The following is a 27,933-nucleotide window of genomic DNA, read 5'->3' on the forward strand; positions in this document are numbered from 1 at the left end:
TTTTACATTCAAGGTCACAGTGACCTTGACCTTCAAATGAATGACCTTGAAATGACCAGTGGTTACTAACTAGTTATGGCCAACCTTCATGTCAAGTTTCAAGACTCTAGGTCCAAGCATACCAAAGTTATAAGAACTTTAACATTTTTTATATTGAAGGTCACAGTGACCTTGACCTTCAAATGAATGACCTTGAAATGACCAGTGGTCATCTGTTAATCCTGACCAACCTTCATGTCAAGTTTGAAGACTCTAGGTCCAAGCATACCAAAGTTATACCATGAAATAAGAACTTTAACATTTTCGAGCACGCCGCCACCCCGCCCGCCCGCCCGCCCGCCCCCCCCCGCCCGCCCGACAACATCAATCTATAAGCCGAGATTTTTTCGAAAAAAATCCGGCTAAAAAGTACAATATATACATAATTTTAGCACTTGTTTTGTTTAGTGGTTTCTTAAAGCCTCATTATGAGAAAACTTAAATTAATTCACAGGACAACAATTTGACAATGACAATGTTTATCTTGACACTAACTTAAGCAAGTTTTAATCTTGGTTACATGTGTCCAAATACTAGGTCACGAGGTCAAATCCTAGAAAAAAACAGCATTTCCACTGTAGAGGCCTTATTATTAATTCTTGATGAAACTTGGAAAGAAAGTTTCTATTTACAATATCTAGGCCAACTTTGATTCTGGGTAACATGTTTCCAAAAAGGTCACTAGGTCTTATTTTAAAACAACATACCATTTAAGAGGTCATATTAATGACTCAATCTTTATGAAACTTGGTCAGATTGTTTCTCTCGAAAGTATCCCAGCCAAGTTTGAATGTGGGTCATCTGAGTCGAAAAAATATGTTCTCCATATCTTCACTGGAGACTACATTTATCACTCTTTCATAGTGATGAAACTTGGTCATAAAAAATATTGTAACCATTTCAGAAGCTACATTAATGACTAAATTTTGTTGAAACATGGTCTTGACAATATCTAGGCCAAGTTTCACTCTGGAATAGATATGTCCAAATAATCAAGTTACCAGGTAAAACCTTAGAAAACACATATTACCACTCTAGAAGACACATCTATGTCTCAATCTTGATAAAACTCCAAATGTTTTGACAATTATATAGATAACAAGTTCATGTTTGAATCTGGTGCATGTATGGTCAAGAACTATGTCACCTGGCCAAGTCTGCGACAATAGGTGTATCTTGATTTCAGTTGAGCACTGCAGGGCCATCATGGTCTACTCCTAGTGAGTTTTGAACTCATGCCTTCAAAAATTGTCTACTTAAAAGAGAATTACTGTGAAACCATTATTATTCAATAGACATTAATTTGCATGCAATACTACAATACGTTTATCAATGGTGTGCATGGTTATAGAGAATACTAGGTCGGTGCCGAATAAAGCAAAGTTTAAACAACTGCATCTTTAGCGTGAAACAACATGCATTGTGTCGTATGACGTGTTAATAATGACGTCACAAGTACGCGCACTTAATATTTGTAAATAATGTTTATTTGCTTTTTGAGTTGCATTATGTGTTAAAAATATATTACATTTTGTTATCAAATTGTTTGTTTTGTTGAATCTGATTCGATTTTACCAAAAATGATTACTTTATAGTTGATTCCGAGTAATATGACCATTCTTTGCCGCGCGTGACAGCTATATTTCAGCACTGCTGAAATAGAGGAATATTTATTCCACAGTGGTTTATTTCGACAATGCAGGTCTGATGATGGGATAAATATAAGTGCATCATCGACCAAGCATTCATTCATAATGATTTGCTTTTACCACTACATGTGTACTTATCTTCTTACCCCTTTGTAAATTGTCTTGGAGACTACCTTTTCTTATTGTAAAAATAAATATTTTACTGAACTTCATTAAAAAAAGACCTCAAATAAGAAATCAATTTACAAATATTGATTAAAAATCATCATGGTTTTGCAAATATAATAATATATTATGATGGCATAGATACGTCCCTTTTACAATATTTATTAAATAAATCAGGTAATGGAGTCCTGGGAAGTTGTCATTTTACAAAAGAGACGTGAACAGAAAAATATGTTTTTAATTTACACACTAATTTACTACTAATGCACAACAAATTAATGAGGAAATAATTGGACAGATAACCACTGACAAAAAAGTAGTTTATTTTCAAAGAGTTATCCCCCTTATTTTCTGGAAAGACATTAGAACGTTATTAAAATGTGTATAAAATGTATCAGAATATTATAGTTAATAATTAACTTTGCAGATGATAGATGATACCCCTAGTTTGCATGTTTGATGACATCCTCTGGAAATGTATAAGTACCTGGTAAGACGAAGAGATCAGGATTTATTTGTTCTTTTTAATTGTTGTCAGGAGATAATTTACCAATACATACATGTATGTGTACTATTTTTTAGTATTTAAATTCTATTTATTCATTATGTTTATTCTCTGGAATAAGTGGCGCCTTTATAACACTTTAATATTTTGTGTAAGACCCAACAAAGTGTGTATCATTCAAACCAAACGTAAGTAGTTGCATTAATCCAACTCCCAGCTATGGACCCTCCAGATCACTAGATGTTGCAACTTATAACGGCTTTTTTCATGTTAACTCGAAATATCAGCAACATAACTTTTTTCTGGAATAAATTAACACAAACAGATCATAAATATATCACAAAGCCGCAAATCAAAACAACTTTATGTGATATGGTGTGCTTGCATAATAAGTATATAAATCCAAAGTTTTAAACACGTCAAAAGTTCATGAAAATGTGTAAGTTATTGCAATTGTCAAAGCTGAGTTTTCTGAATTAAAAAAAACTCTATAGACTATCTCCAGAATTCTCTGCAAGCTTGATCTCATGTCCAATCAACCAATCGTAATACATCGACTATCTCCCAAACCGCTGTAAGAGAGATGGAATCGTCAATTCAAAACTTTGGCTTACGGTTTGATAACGTTTTTTTTATCAAGTTTTGGTTTTGAGTATTTTTCCGCAAATGAGTCACAAATTGATGTCGATGGTAAAAGGTTTTGTGTTTGTTTCAATGTTATAGCTTGCTTGAACTTGATTTCATAGACATAAGTGAGACATATTTTTTTTACATGAAAAAAGCCCTTATTAGGAACAACTTGAGCTGTACATATGAACTCACTAAAGCTCAAAGCATTCATGAACAATTACACACGTAAGGTGCAGCAATACCTTGTTGCTGCAAGGAAACAAAATCATCAAGATTTTAAAAAAATTTCACAAATACATAACATAATGAATTAATTCAGAATGTTATTTTATGTGTCTTTTTTATTATAGTGCTTTTCAATGTCTTGGTTGTCTGATGCAAATATACAGTGCTTGCATGGAAAAAAGGTGCATTTTTGTTCTTTGCCAAATCAATAATAACTATTCATGCAAGGACCATCTCAATTTTACTTTTCAAACTTTGAGATAAATGATAAATTTCAAAACTTGATGTTCTGGATACAAAAGTTCCTAGACAGCCCTCAATGACTGTTTTGAATGTTCATTCTTAATTTGACTAATTACACCTTTATTGGGGCATTTGAATTGTCCATCTGTACGCAAAATCCGTTCTTTAATCAGCCAAAGTACATTGGAGAGTTTTGTCCCTCTAACTAATGTGTTAACTTCCTCTATCCTATTCTAAGCTTTGTCCAACTAGTTTCACCCAATTTAAAGGGAGTTTATACGATTTTTATATGTGTTAAATTGCAATATTGATAAAAAATATGTTACAATAACACAAAATAGGCAAGAAAAATTAAACATTGAAGACAAATTTCATAAAATGCAGCAAAGACAAATATGCGCCCTGAGCAGATTGTGACGAAGATATTTTGTATATATTTTCCTACAATAACCGAAGCATTCATCTTTTTATTAGGATCGGAGTTAGTGTTCGTGTGTCGTATTAATAGATTTCATTGCAGGAAATTAAAATGATCCGTAAAACTAATTTAGATTCACATCGCACATGCATGATATACATGCTGGCGAATTCGACTGTACAGACATTTTCGATTTCAGAATTAAATATCTGGCTTATTTCTCATTTTTATGCCCCCGGTAGGGTGGCATATAGCTGTTGAACTGTCCGTCAGTATGTGTGTTTGTGTGTATGTCAGTCTGTCCGTCCGTCCGGAAAAAAATTAACGTTGGCCATAACTTTTGCATTATTGGAGATAGAAACTTGATATTTGGCATGCATGTGTATCTCATGAAGCTGCACATTTTGAGTGGTGGAAGTTCAAGGTCAAGGTCATCCTTCAAGGTCAAAGGTCAAAAACATAAAAAAATTATTTCAAAGCGGCGCAATAGGGGGCATTGTGTTTCTGATGAACACATCTCTTGTTCGACACATGTTCTACTAAACTTTTTTTTTAATTTACATTGAAATATATGAATAAAAAGTTTTTTACACATTTTATATAAATTCATAAATATTTGACAAAATCCTAATCTCCCTTTCAATGTTACTAAGTGTAGTTATTAAAAAAGCTTGCAGAAAAAAACTACTAAAAATCTTTGTCAGTCTGCAAACTCACTGCAAGAATAGTGAAGTTATGACCCTTGATCTAAAAATTAAAATCACCTTTTCAGCGTTTTCTTCTGTGTTTTGTGAGTGTGTGTGTGCTTTAATATACCAAAACATAAAGATTTAAATTAAGGTAAAGGTTTTACAAATAGTGCTTACTTATATAATTCACCATATAAATGAACATTATTTTTAGCTCGACTATTATACATGAAATAAATATAGTGGAGCTATCCTACTCACCCCGGCGTTGACGTTCCCGTTGGCGTTTGCATGCAAATGTTAAAGCTTGCGTACTACCCCAATTATTTTCTTGTCCCTTGACATATTGCTTTCATATTTTGCATAATTGTTTACCATCATGACCCCAACCTATAAACAAGTGCAGACAACTGTATCAAGCATTTTGACAGAATTATGGCCCCTTTTATACTTAGAATATGCATATTATTGATAAATCTATGTTAAACTTTGCGTACTACCCCAAATATTTCCTGTGTCCCTTGACATATTGCTTTCATATTTTGCATATTTTGTTAACATATTTTGTTATTATTGTCATATTTTGTTAACAATCATGACCCCAACCTATAAACAAGAGCAGACAACTGTATCAAGCATTTTTGATAGCATTATTGCCCCTTTTATACTTAGAATATGCATATTATTGATAAATCTATGTTAAAGTTTGCGTACTACCCCAAATATTTCCTGTGTCCCTTGACATATTGCTTTCATATTTTGCATACTTGTTTACCAACATGACCCCAACCTATAAACAAGAGCAGACAACTGTAACAAGCATTTTGACAGAATTATGGCCCCTTTTATACTTAGAATATGCATATTATTGATAAATCTATGTTAAAGTTTGACAAAACAACACATACCTGACATACCACAATACAATTCACCCAAACCATCCCCCACGCCCTCCCCCTAGAACCCCCCAACCCCACCCCCCACCCCTAAATTTTTGTTTTCTTATTTTTGAAAGATCATCTAATAAATGATCACACACCCATATTATACCCCCCTCTCCCCCCACATTTTTGTTTTCTTATTTTTGAAAGATCATCTATTAAATGATCACACACCCACATTATACCCCCCCCCCCTCTCCATGGTGGCTTACGTTATACTGTCAAGCACTCGAATAGTCGAGCGCGCTGTTCTCTGACAGCTCTTGTTATTTCATCAATTCATTATATAACTGGCTACAAATTAACCCAGACAAGTATTTTGTATAAATAAACCTCCACACAATTCAGACATTCTAATCATTGACTTTTTTTAATTAATGTACCAGATATCAATTTCATAGACCAACTTGATGTTATCATGTGAAATCTCATTTCTACTGCAAATAACTAACAGTTTATATATGTAAAGATAAGTCAATTTAATAAGTGTCCCTAAATATATCACATTAACTATAAAAAGAAAGTTATTTTCCTTACAAATTATTCTTTCTGGTCTTTGCAATACCTTTTGTCACATTTTAGGTAATTGGGCTGTTAACAAGCTACTTCTATCTTATCAACTTTTTAATCAAATTTCTGTTCGCTTTGATGCTTGATTAATGAAGTCATACAAACTCTATGTGCTATGGCTGGCTGTTGTCATTTGTCCCCCCAGCAAACACATAAGGGATTGATTATTTTTTCATTTATTTTTTAATAGAAAAAAAGAAGAAACAGAATAGGTGTTTTAAAATTTTATATTATTGTTTAAAATCCAATTTCCATTTATTAGCAATAATGACAACAACAGCTGTGCAAATTACAAATAACAGTGCAAATTTTCTTTATTGACATCAAACATGGATGATGTCATATGGTTCAAAAGAATACATTCCTGTTAAAATGATCGTTAATGTAATAAAATTGAGCTGTAACTTTAATATGCATGATAATACGCACAGATAATAGTTTTCAAATAGAATCAAAATTTGAGTTTTAATTCAGGCTGTGAATAAAACAAATTGGGTTCATACACATAAATAAATGACATTCACTTTTTTTAGCGCATTTGTTGGCACACACATTATGATGCATTAACATAGATATCCCAATATAACAGAATAATTTCATGAATCCCCATCAAACCACATCCCTCCCCTGGCATAATTGCCACGCCCTTCTAAATCTGCTTCTAGAATTTCATCCATTTCTATATTTCAGTTTCTGAAACAAAATTCTGTCTTTCTAATTATGTGGGTTGAACTTCCTAAATAGGTACAAAGCTGCTGATTTATTTTTGTTCAAGTATGGTCTTTATTTAAAGAAATTATTTATCACGCCTTGCAGATCACTTATTCGATCCATTGCATGGTGGTGTCCAACATAAAAAAAGTGATTCATTTTCCAGTCAACGAGGAAAATTTAGACGATAATTTTATTTCAATTTGCCATTACCATATTAAGAAAATGTCTGCCTGATTTCATCTCTGAAACCATCACCCTATAGCCCACCAATTGATTTGACGTCCCATTTAAACTGACCAGTCGATAATTGATGTCAAAGTTGAAAACATCATTTAGACTCCTATAGCGGTGGCCAGGCTCTTAACTTTGTGATACAAAGCGACGAAAAGTGACTTTCCACTTGACTGCTATCCTTGAAACGAGCTTAACAAAATATGCATTGAAAAAACGTCAGAATAAAGACCTTGGTAATACCACCAAGCCGCATGCCCAATCCATCATAGAGGTATTAATAACGAGATAGTCGGCTCGAAGCAGCATGACGTCTTTAAATGAATACACTGATTAATTTGAGAAAATCTACTTTACTGGAGGTGTAAAGTTCATGTTCTGTGGGTCTTGGGTTCTCAAAATGAAAAATGTGACATCGCCTGTGTACAATCAGGGCATGATGAACGGATGTCTTAAGTTTTGTGACTTACCTCTCATTTCCAACTGTGGCGTTTTCTTTTGAATTTTATTAAAATACTCATGTTGCAATTGCAAGACTTAGTATTTGTGAATATGATGACAATATTTTAGAATATCAGTATTTTTTATGGTAAAATTAAGGGCCATTATTCCTCCCTATTGCCAATGTAAAAAAGTGTAAATTTTTCCCAAATTACTGCCTACAATTCCCAATGGAAGGTTTAAAAAATAATATTATTGTTGTTGAAGTAAAATTCATCAATTAGTTAATTTCCCTATGCAGCTCTTTGGGTTGAACGTTAGTAAACATAATAATATTATTGAATACACTTATTCTCAATTTAAAAGTATTTGTTAGTGAAAAATAATCCAAAGGTCCACATTCAAAAAATGTTGAGAAAAAAATACTGATTAATCATGTTTCAGTTCGCAATAAATTTGAGACACAAATTGATTTAATTCTGAAATGCATATACAAAGTGACCACTCTCTTCATAATATTTTAATGTAATAAACACTTTAAGTTTAAAATTTCTTATTTTTATCAAGTACATAATTTATTCACTACACAATGTAGTGACATTAAACATTTTGCAATGGCAGACATTGCATATGAGCATACAAAATCACATGCCGTAAATTATCTTATTACATATTACACAGGACATATCCCGTAGATATATAAAAAAGATACTGAAATTTAAATAATATATCCCTATGACTTGTGACTGATCAATCATATGTTGGCAGTTGCTACCTGCAGGGATGGAATGTGCACCCTGACATTATGTGGCAATAAAACGTTGCAGTAATAACACATTTTGCATATTGAATCAGGTTATTGGGTTGCTCATTTGTACACCCGCCCTGTATTTTAGTACACCCTTCAAACACTTGCCAATTGGAACACCTGTATGGATACAATGTTTTGTATTGTCCAGTGCTCATACAGTTGCTTACACTGAATGCTTTTAGCTTTTTATGGCAGTCTTTTCTATTGTACATCATAACACACATTTATTTACACCTGTGTTCACAAATGCACATAATTGGCATCTGCATTAAGACTGAATATGAACAACACACTGTATTATGTGAATTTGGAATACGACATCACAATTGGAATATGCATCAGTTTTGTCATTTTTTGTTACACGTTTCATATTTTTAATAAATTTGTGTAATATTCTTTCTATACTTATATTTTCAAGCACTTATTTACACTTTTTCAGGAGCTACCCTGTTTACTATTAAGTCAAGCAAGGTTTTGTGGTCACTTCAGCAGACAGGTAACTCGTTACCAGACACATGATTGCGCAGGCTGGTCTAGAGCTACATAGGTGGCATATAGCATAGGACCACTTTTCTCATGCTTCTTGGCTCAAATGCTGTTTGGTTTGTTGGCTTTGTCTCCATTTTTTACCTATTAAAAACAGGATGTTCACCTGAAATTATTGGCACTTAACTTTGCAAGTGTGCCAAATTCCTTTCTATGCATATTTATAAAGAAATAATTTATAAATAAATATTGCAGAGATTATTTTGAATAATGACCATACAGCATTTTTTTTAATTGCAGTTTTCACCTAAACACCTATACACCTAAGCATCAAACAATTAAATGTCTTGTTTGTAAGTGCAAATATCAGTCAAAACTCTATCTTGTAGGTTCAGAGACATGTTGATCAATTATTTCTAGAAATCTCGCATTTATGGGCCAAAACTACTCCACTGTTGTAAACGGTCCGTAGAAAAACTCATAAAAGGACTCTAATTAAGCACAAAATGTATGGAACTCTTTTATCAGGAGGTGATTTTATTGTTTTTGGTAGGGATTCATGATGACTGATTGGACACAGGTTGGGAAATTGCTTTGACAGTTATGAGATGATTGCCCTGTAATTGTTTCAGAGTCCAGCATTTTATGGCTGCTTATTGAAGATCACGTTTGGACAGATATGAGACTCACTCTGGGAAAATGGGTCTTAACCCTTTACCACTTAGATACGTATTTAACCCTTTACCACTTAGATACATATTTAACCCTTTACCACTTAGATATGTATTTAACCCTTTACCACTTAGATACGTATTTAACCCTTTACCACTTAGATACGTATTTAACCCTTTACCACTTAGATATGTATTTTGACGCATTTTTAGTCCCTCAGAAAGTTATATTTTGTTATGGACCTTTCTTACTAGATTCAAGTTTTAAAGGTTTCATTTCCAACACTTAGTTACTGATTAGCAGCAAACAGCATAAAACCTGAACAGACTGCGAGTTACTCGCAGGCTGTTCTGGTTTTATGCTGGTGGCAAAAGCCATTTTCTCTTTGCTTCTTATAGGGGAAAGGATTAACACATGTGGGGAAAGTGGCATCCCAGATAAACCTGTGCTGTTGACACTGGATTTCGGCTAAGAAGAGAAATAGTGAAAAATACAATAAAGGCGTAAAGTGTCCTCCCTGATAAGCTTACGCAGACTGCACAGGCTTATCAGGTACAACACTTTCCGCACATGGATTAAGCCCCATTTTCCTAGAAGGCTCCTCGACATCAATGTGGACAAAAAGGTGTTGCACTGATGTTGAAGAAATATTGCTGTGACAATAAGGTATGAAATAAACCATTCACAAATATGAACCAGAAATTTTGAACTTAATGTTTTATCATATCAAAGTTGGTCCTATTCATTTCATCGTCATTCTGTCTTCTGAAATTTGTCTTCGATCTTAACATAAATAAAAAATGCAGCAGATTGAATTTTCTTTTTTTGCTATTTAATATAATTAAGTTAAAAGACATATAATTTTTTGCCCATACAATGAAATACATTATGGCTTTTTCCCGCATTCTTGTTGTTCATGGAAGAGAGCACTGCTGCACATTGGAATGCACCAACAAAGCACCACTCTGCCGAAGACACCCTAATCCTGCATACCGGTATGCATTCCATCTGCCAACAGACCACTTAATCTTACCTTGTAAGAATAGCAAAAAAAGGTGTGGACAGCTTGATAAAAGGTATGAAAAACCCGTCATTATACAAAGTTTTGTCTGTTCTAACAAGCCTGACTTGTTCTGAAAGTACTGCAAGCCTGACTTGTTCTGAAAGTACTGCAAGCCTGACTTGTTCTGAAAGTACTGCAAGCCTGACTTGTTCTGAAAGTACTGCAAGCCTGACTTGTTCTGAAAGTACTGCAAGCCTGACTTGTTCTGAAAGCACTGAATGCTTCATTTTCATTTAAGTATGAAGATTGTTTATATAGATTAACAAATAGGTTTGTAGGCGAAGATATTCCCTTACAATAACACCTGTTTCCTAATGAATGTTGAGCACATTAATTGTGATATGGGGACAATATTTTATTGACAGATTACCATGTTATATGACAAGTATTTAAATAATTTTAATACTGGACAAGTTTATGCCATATGACAAAATTATGGCTCTGATAAAACAATTATAATTAATAATTTTTAGGCTTATAAAAGTGTAATTTAGTAACAGTTAACTGTTTTATGTCAAGTACACAGTGGTAAATTATAGAAAACAATTTAAATATGCTTTATTTTCCATAAGTTTAAATTGCTTCGTCTTTAACATTAAAGATTATAACTATAATGATTAAACAGATGGGGGGGGTGGTATTTAAAAAATGAAAGCCAATGACAAATTATGATTTACTGTTTTGAAATTATACACTGGTCTCCAGTTACCAGTCACGCAAAATATTTCAGATCAATCATTGACCCTACGATCTGTTGTAATAGAAAACTGAGTTAGAAATGTTTTCCAACCTGTTTTCAAAGCCCATATGTCTGCTAACAAATTCCATTTGCACACTTTATGCACATATTTGATTACAATCTTTTGGAACCAATGTGGACAAAAAATTAACAAATTTACCCCCATGAGCGCCCAGAGAAATTATCAAACCAAGGGGGTCTTTTGGTATGATAGTCATTTGTGCTAATTTGATTGTATAATTATATTCCACACTATAAGTAAAACAATTCGGGGTTAATTTCGATTGTTTATAGACAGTCGATTGCGGTTGATTATAATACCTCAGAGGTGGTTAGGTGTGTATTTGGTAAGCTATCGTAAATAATTACGAAATTGCCAAGTCATTGTCCGTCTTACTGAAGTGCCAATCGTCTTAAACAGCTGGTTTTGATGGCAAGAATAAACAGACTTTCAGTTGAGCTATTGTTTGCAGTTGAAAGAGATATATCATAACATAAACACATTTATAACAAAATACCAAACACACAAAGAATTTGCGACGCCCCCTTTTTTCTGTTGAAAGTAATACAAGATAGATCTGTTAGGAAAATTCCCTGGGAATGTGTTTTAATGTTAAAAGCAAAGAGATAAATCTTTTCCAACTAAAGGTTCTGATGATACATAATAAAAAACATCACTTTTTTATGTAAATATTTTACGGAAGTAAGTACAATATTTTTGATATACTTCCAACATAGGTCACAACCCAGCATGTAGCTGCAAAATAAAGCACTTTTCTACCTAATTGCTTGTCAATGTCATTTAAATCTATCTATAGTAGTGCACAGACCAGAAGCAGAAATAAAAACTTTGATTAATGCAAGTTTTAATGTGTGAAAATGGCGGGGTGTTTATGTCACAGAAACACCTTTAATCAATTGACTGGGTGCACCTGATTGTGACATTATGTCAGGACTTGTCAATTAAAATGGTTTAAATCTGTCTGAATCTTGATTAAATAAGTTAAGCAGCCCTGTTTGGTGTGATATCCAACAAAGTGGATACAAAAGAGTGATTTAGAAACCGTTTTGAGAGATTGCTTTATCTTTTTGAATCACTGTGTATGGTTAACCTAGTATTAGCCCCAGTTTGACATGTCAGTCTATGAAAGCAAACATTGAAGAAAAGGGTGACAGTGTGTTTATCTGCCAAAAAAACACCAAAATAAGCATTTACAGGCCAAAATATGAGGAGTGCTTTAGGAAAATGGGGTTTAATGCATTTGTGTAAAGTGTAGTCCCATATTAGCCTGCGCAGTCAACACAGGCTAATGAAGGACTACTCTTTAAGCTTCATGGAATTTTGTGGTCTCAAGAAATTGAAAATCAAGTCTAAGCAGGGCGTGTTGTCCCTGATAAGCCTGTATGGACTGCACAGGCTAATCTGAGAGTGCTTACTTTACAAACATGCATTTAACCCTTTTTTCCCAGAGCACAGCTCACTTAGTGTCCACATTTTCAGAATAAACTCAGTTACCACATTTACCTTGTTACTTAAATGATTACCTTAAACGGACCTGTTTATAGAGTAAAAAATAAAAAATTAATACATTTTTGCACAGATTTAATTAACAAAAGAATCTTCTATGTACATGTATTGTTATGTACATGTATTGTAATGTTTAAACAAAGAGGAATATTATTATGGACATAGAAATGTGTGTTAAATACAATTTTGTTGTTGAACATAAATAAATTTGAAATTGATAGAATTGTAAAGCCTTTGTACGAAAAAAAATTGAAATAATTTGTGCTGAAATTGCTGATGACATAAAGATCACTTGCATAAGTAAACTGTCGCATAATAATGTTCAAGAGGCAATAGCCAAATGGTAAAGGCATTAGCAATTCAAACCATATGACTCAGGGTTTGAATCCCTGACAGAGAAATAAGAATTTCAACCGCGGAAATTTATTGAATTGGCTGTTGTTCATTAACAGTTAATGCAAATTAAATGAAATGGTATTGTGAGTGTCTGAACATCATCATGATAGGGTCATAAACTAGTTAACAAGACTTATTGAGCCACGATCCTGGAAAATGGGGCTTAATACACTGGCTTATCTAGGAACACACTTTCCGCTTTTATGATCTTGTTTGTTTTATGGAGATCTCTTCTAAACGAAAAATGGAGTGTGGTCAGATGTTTTCTCGGATAAGCCTGTGCAGACTGCTCTGATGTGGCTTTACGCACATGCATTAATCCCAGTTTCCCCATAACAGAGCTCAATTGTTGAACCAGTATAAACAATTGCATGCAGTTCACAAAGCAAAAACCCCTGCTTTTTCACCCGTAATAAGTCTTATATAAGCCATACTGACTTTACATACTGGTATTCCCCATAAGAACAACTGGACCACATTATTTCAAATAAATGCTTGCATTCTGACCTGCATTAGCCTTGTTATTTCTATTCCCTAGACTGCATTCTGTTCTGTATTAACCTTGTTAATTTAAATTCCCCGACAAAGAGCTTTTGACATGATTGTGTTAATTTTATTTGAGGAATTTAACTTTTCAATAATGCTTATTGGATTAATTACACTCGCAGTTAATCTGTTCCATAGCCAAGTGTCAATACAACACTGCTTAGTTAAACTGATCTCATGTCAGTTATTTAAAGGCCTTTTAAACAAGTAATTAGAGAAAATAAACACATACTCAAAATTATGAAGAATCAAAAGTATATTTATGGATTTTTACTAACAATTGTTATAGAGGCAATCCATGGCTTGGGAGGCATTTACACTTTCCCACTCAGAAGCAAAGTGAAAATGGCTATGTGTAAACAGCAGAAAACCAGAACAGACTTAACTCACAGTCTGTTCAGGTTTTATGCTGTTTGCTGCTCATCAGTATCTAAGGGTTAGAAATGAAGCCTTGAAAACTTTAATCTTGTAAGAAATGGCTTCCATCAGATTTAACTTTTTAAGGGACTACAAATGCGTCAAAATATGTTTCTAAGTGGTAACGGGTTAAGCTTTGCACTTGTCTGTGCAATATAGCCTACATCCGTTCGTAGGTACTGCAATGTTGTGCACCTGGTACACAACTGGTAAACTTTGTACATCCTTTACATATAGCCAAGGAAAGGATTCTCGGGTTAACTCATGCACTGCAGAGAGATATGACTGAAAAATACAAACTATTGCAGGTCTTGGCTCTGCTTCAGTGCAAATTTAATCACTATTTTTGTAGTAAGATAATGGCTAATGGATAAAAACAAATTGTTAACAAATTATAGGAACATTAAACCTTAGAAACACATTATGGGGGACATCTAAATCATCCGTTAGCTGACAAAGTCATCAGTCTGCTTTCACAATGTCCATTCCTGGCAATTATTATTGGCCAACAAATTGGCAACCTTGTCAAAACGCGTCATTTGCGTGTGATCATTGTTTTTGACATCACGCTCAATACTCATAATTGACACCTTTTCATGTTGTCATCAGCATTGGTTTTCTCTGTTGCATTTCATTTATAAACAACAACAACTTTGTTGGCTCTTTTTAACAGTATTAAACACACTCAAACACATTTAAACAGCCACCTAAAAAATAAGTAAATTGATACATGTGTCATGCATTTATTTCCTAAGATAATGATTTTTTTAAACAGATTTGAGTGGATTAAATTCAATATTTTACATTTGAAAGTAATTAATTTGTTTAAAAATGTATGTACAGTTTTTATAATAAATGTAAAAAAAAATTGTTTATAGCCCAAGACAAAAAAATCACCTGTGTATACTTTGTAAAATTATAGCTTACCAAACTGAATTCACTTGGGTTTCATGTAATAACCATTAATTATTGCTAGGCCATTATTTCCACATGATTGGTTTGTGATTCCATAATCATTGCAAATGATATTTAATTATGGAAATTATATGAATATAGATTCAACAAGGTATATGCAATTATGCATATAATAGCCTGTGATAGAATAAAGATGTTTATCTTTATTGTTTGATTTGTAAACAGGTAGAATGTGGAATGTTGCAAAAGCTGTATGGGAGAGGTCTTTTGCAAAGAGCAGCCCTGAATTAAAATTCTGCTAACAATGGTAAGTTTTGTGGAATTTTACGTGATTTTTAATGTTAATTGCAAAATTTATCTAGACAATCCAAGCCCCCGCCCCCCTCCAAAAAAAAAGTCGGTGAAATAGCAAAAAATAAACAAAAAAATATTTGGGTAACCATGCTTCATAAATTAAATGTCAGAATAATGTTTCATAATTGACTTATTTTACCAATGTTATGAACTTATATATCTATTAATAAATTTGATGATGTGTCTTAGCTTTTGATGCTATCACATAAAAAATATTAAATTAAAAAAAATATTTAAAATGACAATGTTGTTCTGTCATTCTTGCCTATAGGGTGATTAAGAATTGAGGGGAAAATGGACAGAACTGAATGGAATTTATAATGGCTTCTCGAAACATGCCACCATATTGTTCTCAAATATCTGTCATTCCTCTTGGCGTCAGAAACAGAAAAGACTTAATTGTCCGTCAGCAAAAGTTATTAAAACAACCACAACAGTTGCGTCACATAAAAGCATCACATAATGGACTCTTGAGGTGAACTTGGACTGAAAGGTTACATGCGGTAAGTGGTAAGCCAGTACTTTCAAATTAACTACGTACTCATCATATTTGATTCAAAAGATTCACCAAAACATACATAAATCTGAATAAGTTGTGTTAGCAATTATGATTGAAAGTACCGCTAAAAAGATTACAGTTTCAAGCATAACGTCTTCACTTCACTGGGTAATGGTGTGTGGGGTACATACAAAGGTTGCTTAATGGGGGAATTTCGCTATTTATTTAGATGGCGCAAACGGACTAGTGGCGTGAAATATAAGACGGAAACAGAGATACACATGGTTGAATTTGTTTTTGCTTTTTGGCTCCCGACTGTTTTGTTGAATTGTCGGGAGAATTCTGTCTTATTTAATCTCAGTCAGGCTTGTTAGGCAATAAATTAACTCCCTGCAAAAGACCAGCTCCTGCCTTAGATGGGTGAAAAGAATTTAGATAAGACCCCCATCCTTATAACATTATTAGATAAAATGATTTATTTGGTTTTCTTAATTCAGAATGCCTTTAGAATATTTTTGATATGCTTTGATCCTCATCATAACATATTCCCATCATTATGTATTCACAAAATTACTGATTTCGTTAAATGAAGTCAGACATATTGTAATGGAGGTGACAATTATTATTAATATTGAATAGTTTTATGAATGAATCTTCATTGAAGCCCAACTCTATATATTTATGCACTCCAAAATCATTTTCTATGAGCCTTGCATTGGGAGAACCTGACTTTTGGGCTTGGACTGCTATTTAATGATTGTACCTTGCTTCTCTGTGATTCATTTTGAAGTTTCATTGGATAGCATTTTAGTTTCTTTGATTAGTATTTTGGAAGACCTTTTTAGGGTGTTTGGCAGGAATTTAAGATTATTTGATGGTCATTTTTAAGTTTCTGTTGATGGAATTTTAAAATTACTTTGGCTCTCATTTTGAAGTTTCTTTGGATTGCATTTTGATTTTTTTTTTTTTTGCTGCAATTTTGAAGTTTCTTTGAATGGCATTTTGAAGTTTCCTAGGATGTCATTTTGAAGTTTCTTAGGATGTCATTTTGAAATTTCTTTCACTGTCATTTTGAAGTTTCTTTGGCTGTCATTTTGGAGTTTCTTTGCTGTCATTTGGAAGTTACTTCTGCAGTCATTTTGGAAGATTCTTTGGCTCTCATTTTGAAGTTTCTTTGGCTGTCATTTTAAAGTTTCTTTGGCTGTCATTTTGAAGTTGCTTTGGATAGCATTCTAAAGTTTCTTTGGATAGCATTTTGAAGTTTCTGTGGCTGTTATTCTGAAGTTTCTTGGGATGGCCTTTTGAAGTTTCTTTGTATTGCATTTTGAAGTTTCTGTTGATGCAATTTACAAGTACCTTTTTTGGCTGTCATTTTGATGTTTCTTTTGATGACATTTTCACATTTGTTTGAATTGCATTTTGAAGAATTTGTGGCTACCATTTTGATATTTCTTTGGCTGGCTTTTGAAGAACCTTTGGCTTTGCATTTTCAAGTTTCATTCATTGTCTTTGAAATTTAAATGTGTTGATCGCAAAACTTAACAAATTGTATACAAATATAATAAGAGTGCTGAGAAATAAAATGCTTTTTGTGCAATTTGTAGTACAAAAGCATCTTTGTAAACTTAATATAGTGGTTGTGGGGTGGGGGCACATGTATTATCCATTTATAAATGAAAAGGCAGATAATAAATTGACCTATAATACATACATAAATAATTTGTCAAAGAAAATTAAAATGGTTGTCTAGCTATACTATAGCTTCACAGCATGTTTTGATATCAATTTTGGATGTTTAACAAAGAAACTGTTTAAATATATGGCGGTAACATAATATATAAAAACATAACCATAAAATATCTTAACAGCTTAACACCTAGCTGTTATTGTTATAAAGTTACCACAAAAGTTTTAATATTTCATATCAGATACATTATGTTTCTTGACCTTGTTTGGTATTTCGCACCCTGGATGAATGCTGCCAGCGTAAATTTAATGGCTGTCGGAAATTGAAACGAATGAAAAATGAGAATAATTTGCAGATAGTTTGTAGATTGTAATCTAGTCCGAAATTGAAAATAATATTTTCTTAATGTTATAAAGATAAACTATTTTATATTTGAAACATATATCCCGCATTTGCCCTAGAAAATGTGGTTTGTCAACCGGGTTGTGAATTTATTTAAGTGCAAACATTTTACGATTTCATGGTGTCGCGTCTATTTATTTTTTAGGAAGGGCTTAGTATATTGGTTTGCTTGGAAGGATTTAGGCAATATGTGGGGAAGGAAATTTAATGATACTGCTGTCTAGGCATGAACTTTTCTTCACCAGTTGCCATTTTTATGGTAGAATTATGAAAAAAGCATGTCGTACTTGTTCCTCAAAAACTCTACATAGATCCTTATATGACCTAAGTCTCATTGAAAACTGTAAATTATGATAATGATCTTACGAAGCTTGGTATGTACATAATATTCACCCAAACATTTTCTTTGAATTTTGCAGCTTCAGAGATAAATTTATTGTTTCATAAAACTTGTTCAGCAAATAGTAGATAAGCATATTCATGCTTATTTGGCAGATATTCATGTTTACGTTAAAGAATTAACAATCTAGAATGATTGTGATTTGCACGTTCTGGTATTTTGTTGGTAACCAATGTTTGAATATTTAGCACTGTAGGTTGTAAAAAGTTCTAAAAATGGATATCAGAGCGTTGCAATGATTTTGCAGTTTTGCAGTTGGTTGTTTAATGAAAGGAAATTTACAGCTCATTGTAAAATTTATAGTGATCATTTTCAGGGTTTTTCTTTATTTAGTGTCATGACTTTACTAAATATAGTCAATATATTGTGTTTTTTTTAAATTTATTGCTACATTTTGCTACATTTATTTGACAAGTAACATTATTTGACAAGTAAAAAAAAAAATTTGGGGGGGGGGGGATGTTGGGGTGTTTGTGTGTGATTTTAAGCTCGGCTGTTTTCGGAGGTATTGTCATAGCCAGATCGTTGTGTCGTGTCGTTCGCTGGCGTCGTGCTAAAACCTTAACATTGCCTCACAAAACAAAGTGCTTCCACCTACAACTTTGAAACTTCAGATGTACATGCACCTTGATGAGTTCTACACGCCACACCCCATTTTTGGGTCACTAGGTCAAAGGTCAAGGTCACTGTGACCTCTAAAAAAGTAAAAATATCTGACTAGCTTTCATTTATTCAAAACTGCATCCGCAGCCGAGCGTTGGCACTAGTTATGCGGTGCTCTTGTTTATTTATTATTAAACAACATTTTTTTTATCAAATAATGCCAGTACTGGCCTTATATCAAATCCTTGAGCAAACGTATTTTGTCAACTTTCAATTTTTGTTTGGCTGCAATTGGCTTTTTGTTCACAAGCATGATTTTAAGCATGCGGAATACACAGAGCTTTCAACAACTTATCTTGCAGTTTATACAGTCAAGTTATAAGGTAGTGCCAACAATTGTATACAAATATCGTAATTATGCCAGGATATCATCACCCATTATGAAAATCCACACTTGCAGCTGTAAATCAAAAACTCTGTCTAAACTACCTATTATTCTTGCAGTAGATTGCATCATAATGATAAAATGATTGCTACTGGACAATGAGGGTGAGCATTTGTAAAATGTTTCTTGAAATGTGAGAAGAAACTGTTTAAGGAGAAAAGAAACGGTCACTTAAAGTGGAAAATTAAGATGGAAGATTTATATCACCATTTTATTGATATTCTATTCAATTTTGAATTATAAGCATAAAATGGAGAATTTTAAAAAGGATAAATTAAAGTGGTTTACAGCAATGCAAAAAAGTGCTGTATAAGGTAAAACTCAATTGAGTAGATGTAGAAGTAGTATTAGTATCATTAGTAGTAGTAGTAGCAGTAGCAGCAGCAGCAGTAGTAGCAGTAGCAGTAGTAGAAGTTATATGATAAGTAGTATTAGTAGTATAAATAGCAGTAGCAGCAGCAGTTACAGGAGGAGAAGTTACAGCAGTATGATACATTATTCCATAGCAATATTCAGTCTAACAAAATAAAAAATAAAAAAAAAGTGAAAATATTTATTTTATGCTTTCCAGTAGATTAGAGAGAAATATCAGTGAATCAAAATTGATAATTCACTGTTTCAAACAGTGAAAAATAACAGTGAACATTAATGATAATGTAGTTTCTGTATTTATGAAGAATATTCTTGAATGAAATATTCCTCAAACTTTTAAAACCACAATTTAAGGATTTCATTACTATTTAAGATGAGTATAATAAATCACAAGAAATCAAGAAGAGGGAAAAAATGAATAGAAGTTGCTGAAAAGTGACCTTTGATGAAACACATTATGTGTTTTTGAAGCATTTAGGATGACAAAAAGCTCCATGAATATTTGTATATGGTTCAGATGGCAGATAAAATCTGCATTGCTATTTCTTCTTGTTATACCTCATAAATTTATGACAGCGTTACTAATTGATTTTGAATTGTTAACAATCAAAAGACATCTGCATAATTTTAGAGGTAAGAAATCTCAGGGAATAATTAACTGATGATGATAGGGAGCGTGACCAGATAACAGAGAAAACTCACTCTGATTTTAACAAAATGGTATTGACCTCAGTTGTTCATATGCAAACAACTAAAAACTAATGATTTCAAATTTAAAGGGCATATCCATAGATTTATGTGCAAGATCTATGAGGAACCAGGCCTTGAAGAATTCACTCCACCGCTCGCATATGCAAGTGAAGTTGACGGTCGGGCGAGTAAAGTTTGTTAAATATTGACCGACCGGGCGAGTGCTGTTTTTCAAGTTGAGAAATATAAATTCAGTTCCAGAACTCCTGCCACATTGATACAAATTGCAAACAATGTTTCGAACGAACAAAAAATAGGTTTAGTACACAAAGAAACTGCACTTTCGTTTTGACAATGAAAAATGACGTCACGGGCACAGTAAAAATAATTCTCGAAATCAGCTGCACTCTTTTCGTAGGTGTCAATGCTCTTAGCTAATCGATAAAAAGTGAAAAAAACAGTTAATTAATAATTATATTGGTCATTCCGTGAAGAATAAAATTTCATTTTAATGTAACTAAAAAAAAAATAATACATAACTGTTAATTATAATACTTCTTATATTTAATTAAAAATAAACAGAAACAACAATTATTAATAAACAGAATAATTCGTGATCAGAAGCTGTAGCCAAAATTTACCATATTATAACCATTTGTCAATCAAGCGTGTCTTTCAGTAAAAGTTTGTCCGAAATATTAAAACTCACCATGGAAAAGGGTTCTATTTTAAAATATCTGCAAGGTGGTGGAGACAGCTGGGAACAGAAAGAAAGGTCATCAAAACAAGAAGCAAAAAAGGAAACACGTGCAGAAAACGTAAGGAAAGCAAATAAAATCCATCAGATAATGTAGTTAATTTGTTTGCAGTTTAGTGTCACTATGTTACATAGGTTAAAAAGGTTCTGGTTGATCATAACTATAAATATAAATATATATATTTTTTAAATGCAGGGCGAGTAGATTTAAGTGAAGGTGAGTGGATTGTCAGGCCTACTCGCCCTGCAGGGCGAGTGGCTGCAGGGCGAGTGGCTCTGAAAAAATTCTTCAAGGCCTGGGATCTCCTGATGCATAGTTAACTGACCAACCTAGGAGAAGGAAAACTGATAAGATTTGAGCTACTTAATGCATGTGCTGTCAGAGTCATCCCAGATTAGCCTGTGTAGTACACACAGGGTAATCAGAGATAACGCTTTCTGCCTAAACTGGATTCTTTCCAAGAAGAGACTTCTTTTTAAATAAAAATATAATAATGGTGAATGAACGATCACTGATTAGCCTGTGCAGATTGCACATGCTTATTGGGGACAACACATTAAACACATGTGTTAAGCCACGTTTTCTCACAGCACAGCTAATATATTTTTGTCGAGCAATGCCTAGGAAAGTGAACAGATACCAGCAGATGTAGAACCACTGAAATAAACTTACCATGATGCTATCCTGGGAAAATATACCGGGAACATCATTATCTGTACCACAGTCCCCTGTCTCACCATAAAAGAGGAGAAGTGACATGGGCAAGAAAACCCTGCAGCTGATGATGCTTGAAGAAGGATATCCCCAGAAAGCTTGGATAAGGTCCTATGAAGATGGGTCAGCAACAGAGGCAGTCCAGATAGAGGTAGCTGGAGCGTTTGTACTGTACCCAGATGGACATGGACAGTGGCAGTACCAACAGACTCTGCCTTAGAAAAGAGCTGAAGTGGCAGCCATGATTCATGCAGCAAAAACCATGGGCAGCAAAGAGGACCAAGATTATCAGATGGACTTCCAAACATATGCTTCATCAGTCAAAGATGTCCAGGCTGGAACATGTAATATCTTCCAACTTCAAACATGGCACAGCAGACTTAACTACCAAGAGATTCCACCCAGTGCCATCTCCAAATTGCGTCTGTTGAGTTTCCAACCAAACCACTGAACACATCCTCCAAGAATGCAAGAACTTCAACAACTGTGGAAAAATTCCACCTTGTGCCATCTCCAAATTGCACCTGAACACATCTTCTAGTAATTCAGGGACAACCACCAACATCTGTATGTCCGGAACCTGTGAGCCTGCAAGAGAAGCTGCACTGTTAGGTGGGGGCTCATAAGAAGATCAACCATTTCATTCTCTAGACCCCAAGTGTACCTTAGGACTCCAAGTGTATCTTTGGACTCCAAGTGTATCTTTGGACTCCAAGTGTATCTTTGGACTCCAAGTGTATCTTTGGACTCCAAGTGTACCTTTGGACTCCAAGTGTACCTTAGGACTCCAAGTGTATCTTTGAACTCCATGTATACCTTTGGACTGCAAGTGTACCTTAGGACTCCAAGTGCATCTTTGCACTCCAAGTGTATCTTTGCACTCCAAGTGTACCTTTGGACTCCAAGTACCTTAGGACTCCAAGTGTACCTTAGGACTCCAAGTGTATCTTTGGACCCCGAGTGTATCTTTGGACTCCAAGTGTACCTTTGGACTCCAAGTGTACCTTAGGACTCCAAGTGTATCTTTGGACTCCAAGTGTACCTTTGGACTCCAAGTGTACCTTAGGGCTCCAAGTGCACCTTTGGACTCCAAGTGTACATTTGGACTCCAAGTGTATCTTTGGACTCCAAGTGTACCTTAGGACCACAAGTGTACCTTTCTAATCCAAGTGTACCTTTGGACTGCAAGTGTACCTTTGGACTGCAAGAGTATCTTTGGACTCCCAAGTGTATCTTTGGAATCCAGGTGTACCTTTGGACTCCAAGTGTACTTTAGGACTTTAAGTGTATCTTTGGACTCCAAGTGTTTTTTTGGACTCCAAGTGTACCTTAGGACTCCAAGTGTACCTTTTGAACTCCAAGTGTATCTTTGGACTTCAAGTGTACCTTAGGACTCCAAGTGTATATTTGGACTCCAAGTGTATCTTTGGAGACCAAGTGTATGTTTGGACTCCAAGTGTACCTTAGGTCTCCAAGTGTACCCAAGAACTCCAAGTGTATCTTTGGACTCAAAGTGTAGCGTCAATTGAGTAGACAAAGAATTATGAGCTTGTCAACTATTATAAATTATGGTATAGGGGCATTTCCACATTAATGTGTGAAGGTGAAGATGATTCATTATAGGTTAATATTTGCAATTTTAATCAAAGATGTATTAAGAGGGAGTGAAGGGAGCATAATATGCCTCTAAACAAATTTGGTTCTCTTTAAAACAAGCAATATCTTAAAATGATTGTGTTATTCTTTTCCTCTGAGCTGCATAGTTCCAAGGTTATAACATTATGTGTGATAATGGACTTAAATATTTCAATAAAAGAGAAACCTTGCAAGCTTTTTTTAACAAACTGTGGAATAACTTAATGATCAAAGACATTATTTCCTTAAATGCATTGTTTCGATTGAAAACAACATTGTGATTACAGAAAATTCAAGATTAGCAGATAAATAAACCATAAGATGACCCATGGATTAAGAAAATCTGTTTAATTGTTAAGTCCTGATATATAGTAACATAGAAGTTGCATTTTTCTTGCACTTTGACTTGAATACATTAATCAATATCATAATAGAATATTGTTGATTACCGCAATTGATCTGATTTTTTGCCTTTAAAATTGTTGTTGCTCACACGTATTTATAAATGCTGCTAAGTAGGCCTTGCAAAAATCAGCAGGGGTGCGGATTCCTCCACCCCCATGATTGACTACTGATTATTGGCTGTCCACTGTTACAGCCTAGCTGTGGTCATCACTGTGTGGACAAGGTGGGATTTGATGGTGTCTTTGATAGCAGTTGAAACTGATAGTTGTTGTTTGTTTGTTTGACAAACGTTCTATGTTTGGGATTAGAAAAATATCTGAAGGCTTTAACTTCTAAAGGTACTTGAATCATGTGAATGCTTATTTAGCTCTTCTTTAAATTTTATATCCTTAAATTGATTACCGGTAATTGCAGAAAAAAAGTTTAAAATACTATATATCTATGTAAGAATTGAAAGTCCAGTTTTACAGAATAATGTCTTATGTTTATATTAAAAATATAACATTTCTTTAATTTTATACTATAGATTTTATTGGCTCAATTTTACCAATGTTTGTTTTATCATAATTGTGATCCTCCTCCTCCTCATCATCATCATAATCAGCAGCAGCAGCATCCGCCTCCTCATCATCATCAACCCCCACCACCACCACCATCATCATCACTTAAACCACTACCATCATCATCATTATCATCATCATCACTGCCACCACCACCATCATCATCATCATTAGCAACAGCACATTGGCAATATCATCATCAGCGTTAGTTCCATCATCATTTTAGCAACAATCATAAAATTTAATAATAATGTTACTTTATGTTTATCCAATTCAGTTCTATAGATACATATATCCATTTTGTAAGCATTATAATGTCTCACAGTCAAGTCTGTTCTGATAATATTTGTTCCCGTCAAATGTTTTTCTAAACTTATTTGCTAATGGCTTATTCTTTAAATCACATTGTTGCAACAATATGTCAAACGGGATATTTTGTTGAATTGTTGACAGAACAAAGTAAGACATCACCATCTTCTCACAGTACTGGTAGACAGTGAAAATGTTACCACTTTAAATTGGTAGCTGCAAATAATTGCAGGGCTCTTTAAACATTTATTGAAAAGAATGGGTAATTGATACCCAGGTGTTGAAATTAAATTAAGAAGCTGACAAATTGTATATCAGGCCCACAATTAAAAATGCAAAATACAGTCTGAGAGGTAAATAAAATATTTTGCCGACATTTAAAGAATGGATAAATGGCTGATTTAAGATTTATTGGCAATGTAACACCCTCTCAATTGCCCTGATGGTGGGTACAACTGGAAACTGACACAGGGTAGGTGTGCAATGTTACTCAATCAGATTTTCAAAGGGCCATAAATCAGACCGGATGGCTTGAAAACACCAGCCAGCCAGTAATGTGATAGCACTGGCAAGAAGAACAGCCTTGTTGTGTGAGGTCCCTTTGGTATCAAAGGACTGTTCTTACCTTGCACAGCCTTGGCCCTGCAATTTCATGAACATTCTTAATTTTTTAACTTTGACATTCCACTCAGTATATAGTACTAAGAATGTTGGTCAGCAAACATTCAATCTCAAATCTCAATTATGAAGAATATGCACAATAAAAAATATATTCCTCCTCAAACTCTGGGTTGATTCATACTCAAAACTATTTTTTTGTTTTTATGTGAACATCATAATGTCAAAATGAGCATGGTGGCCAAACTCATACAAAAAAGAGAGAAAAACCACACTCAAAGATGCTTCAGAATATTGACTTAAGTATGTTTATGATACTAGGCCCTGGAAAAAAAAACCCTCAGAACTCATGCTGTGGCAGTTATTCTCTGAATCAGGCATACTCAACCATGTCTGATTGTAAAAAATTACAAATTAAGCCTCGCTCTGGGAAAACAGGGCTTAATGCATGTGAGTATAATGTCGTCCCAGTCCGCACAGACAGTTACCAACATGACTGGATATTCTTTGAGAAGAGACCTTCTTTAAATGAACAATACGAACAAAGCAGAAAGTGTCGTCCCTGATAAGCCTGTGCAGAGTGCTTGGCTTATCTTAGACGACACTTTTACACATGCGTAAATCTCCATTTTCGCAGAACACAATTCAAATTTAATTTACAAAAAAACAACTTCAAACAAGATATGTTTATGAAACACTATGTCCCTCCCATATATTTTACCTATGACCTTGACCTTTCACCACTCAAAATGTTCAGCTCCATGAGATACACATGCATGCCAAATATCAAGTTGCAATCTTCAATATTGCAAAAGTTATGGCCAATGTTAAAGTTTGTTGCAAACAAACCAACAAACCAACAGACTGGGCAAAAACAATATGTCCCCCAGTATAGACTGGGAAACATAAAAAATTGATGAAGACTCTTCTTTAATCAGAATACATGTATGGAATTGATGTAATTAATATCATGCAGTTAACAAAGCAAGCAGTTGAAAAGAATGGGGTATTTCCTACTGGTTTACAAATAAATGCTAAGAAAATTAGGTTACTTTTAGCTTGGTCATTATATGTATTTTGAAAAGAAATGATTTTATCATTTTGATTTCAATTGTTAGTCATATAAACTCAAACACAATGTGATTTCAAAATATTTGCTTACAAATTTCTGTATGACTCAAATTGTTATGAATCAAAATCAAATATAATATATTATGTTCATTGTGGAGTATGTTTAACCATTTTGCCATAAATCACACATAACAAAATCACGAGTACCTGTGATTTATTTTTAAGAAATTGACAAGTTTACATTACTTTTATTATACTAATGAAAGCAATTGTGTTACATCAATGAAAGCATATTATGTTCTGATATTACATTTTCAGCTTTAAGTTAATTTAATATTGGATTTTTTTTACTTACAATGTGAATCACTACAGGTATTTTTGTTTGAAAATTAAAACATCGTAATAATATTGGAATAAGATTGGGGTAGTGGTGGTGGGAATATTTATAATTATAAAAAAAATGTTCTGCAGGAATTGATTAAACATATTTTCTGCCATTTTATTGATAATTTCTGCTATTTTTTCCTTATCATTACAAATGCACACAACACCTTAACAATTAAATTAAATACATGAAAATCCCAATTAAAATGTATTTTTTATTTGGTGATATTTGTATTTGAGGTATCATATAGACATGTGGACTTGAGAATTAGCATGACCCCTGAGATTGTTTGCTGTTAAAAGGTTGTGACATTAAGTGTTTTCATAACAATTTAGCATTATATTCAGTGGTATGGTATTATTTACAAAGTATACAGAACTACATTAATATGGCTTGTTTGCCCACAAAAGTGGAGGTTTTTTTAGCCCTTTGCATGCTGGGAAATTTGTCGTCTGCTGCTAAAATGTCGTCTGCTGAATTTCTAAAATTAACATTTTCTTCCATTTTTTTCAAGAATACTATCAGAATAGAAAACAGTTTGGATCCTGATCAGACGCCACGTTTTGTGGTGTCTGATCAGCATCCAAACTGTTTGCAAAGGCCTTTAAAATTGGGTTCCAGCACTGAAAGAGTTAATACAATGATGGGAAATACTTTTAACCTTTTGAGTTAAAAAATGCATTAAAGGCACTTCCATATATAATATTACTGTGCTAAAAATCTAACATAAAATAATATTGTGCCAAAATATTGATAATAATTGTTATATACCATTTTATTAGAAGTATTTCTGAATGTGTAAATAAAATATTTGTTTATTACAAGCGTTTATTTAAAGTTCAATTTTTACTGCAAAGTTTATTTTTTAAAAGGATAATGTTGTGGTCTCATTTGCGGAAAAGACAGCTCCTATCCAGTCTGCGTGATTGCGCAAGCTGGTCTGGAGCTTTGCTGACTTCATGTGGCATAAGACCCATTTTTGCATGGTGCTGC

The 27,933-nt window shown here is 33.7% G+C and overlaps 1 protein-coding gene across 1 annotated transcript in view; it reads left to right on the top strand.

The window, feature by feature from the left end:
- Positions 1-2,236: 2,236 nt before the first annotated feature.
- Positions 2,237-27,933, top strand: part of LOC127842965 (uncharacterized) — a 90,390-nt gene continuing 64,693 nt past the window's right edge. The window contains exons 1-4 of the mRNA XM_052372771.1: positions 2,237-2,343; positions 9,390-10,095; positions 10,353-10,505; positions 15,259-15,340. The gene's annotated coding sequence lies outside the window, so the exon portion shown is untranslated. The remainder of the gene's footprint in view (positions 2,344-9,389; positions 10,096-10,352; positions 10,506-15,258; positions 15,341-27,933) is intronic.

Source organism: Dreissena polymorpha, chromosome 8 (genome assembly GCF_020536995.1).
Source record: "Dreissena polymorpha isolate Duluth1 chromosome 8, UMN_Dpol_1.0, whole genome shotgun sequence".
Taxonomy (NCBI): domain Eukaryota; kingdom Metazoa; phylum Mollusca; class Bivalvia; order Myida; family Dreissenidae; genus Dreissena; species Dreissena polymorpha.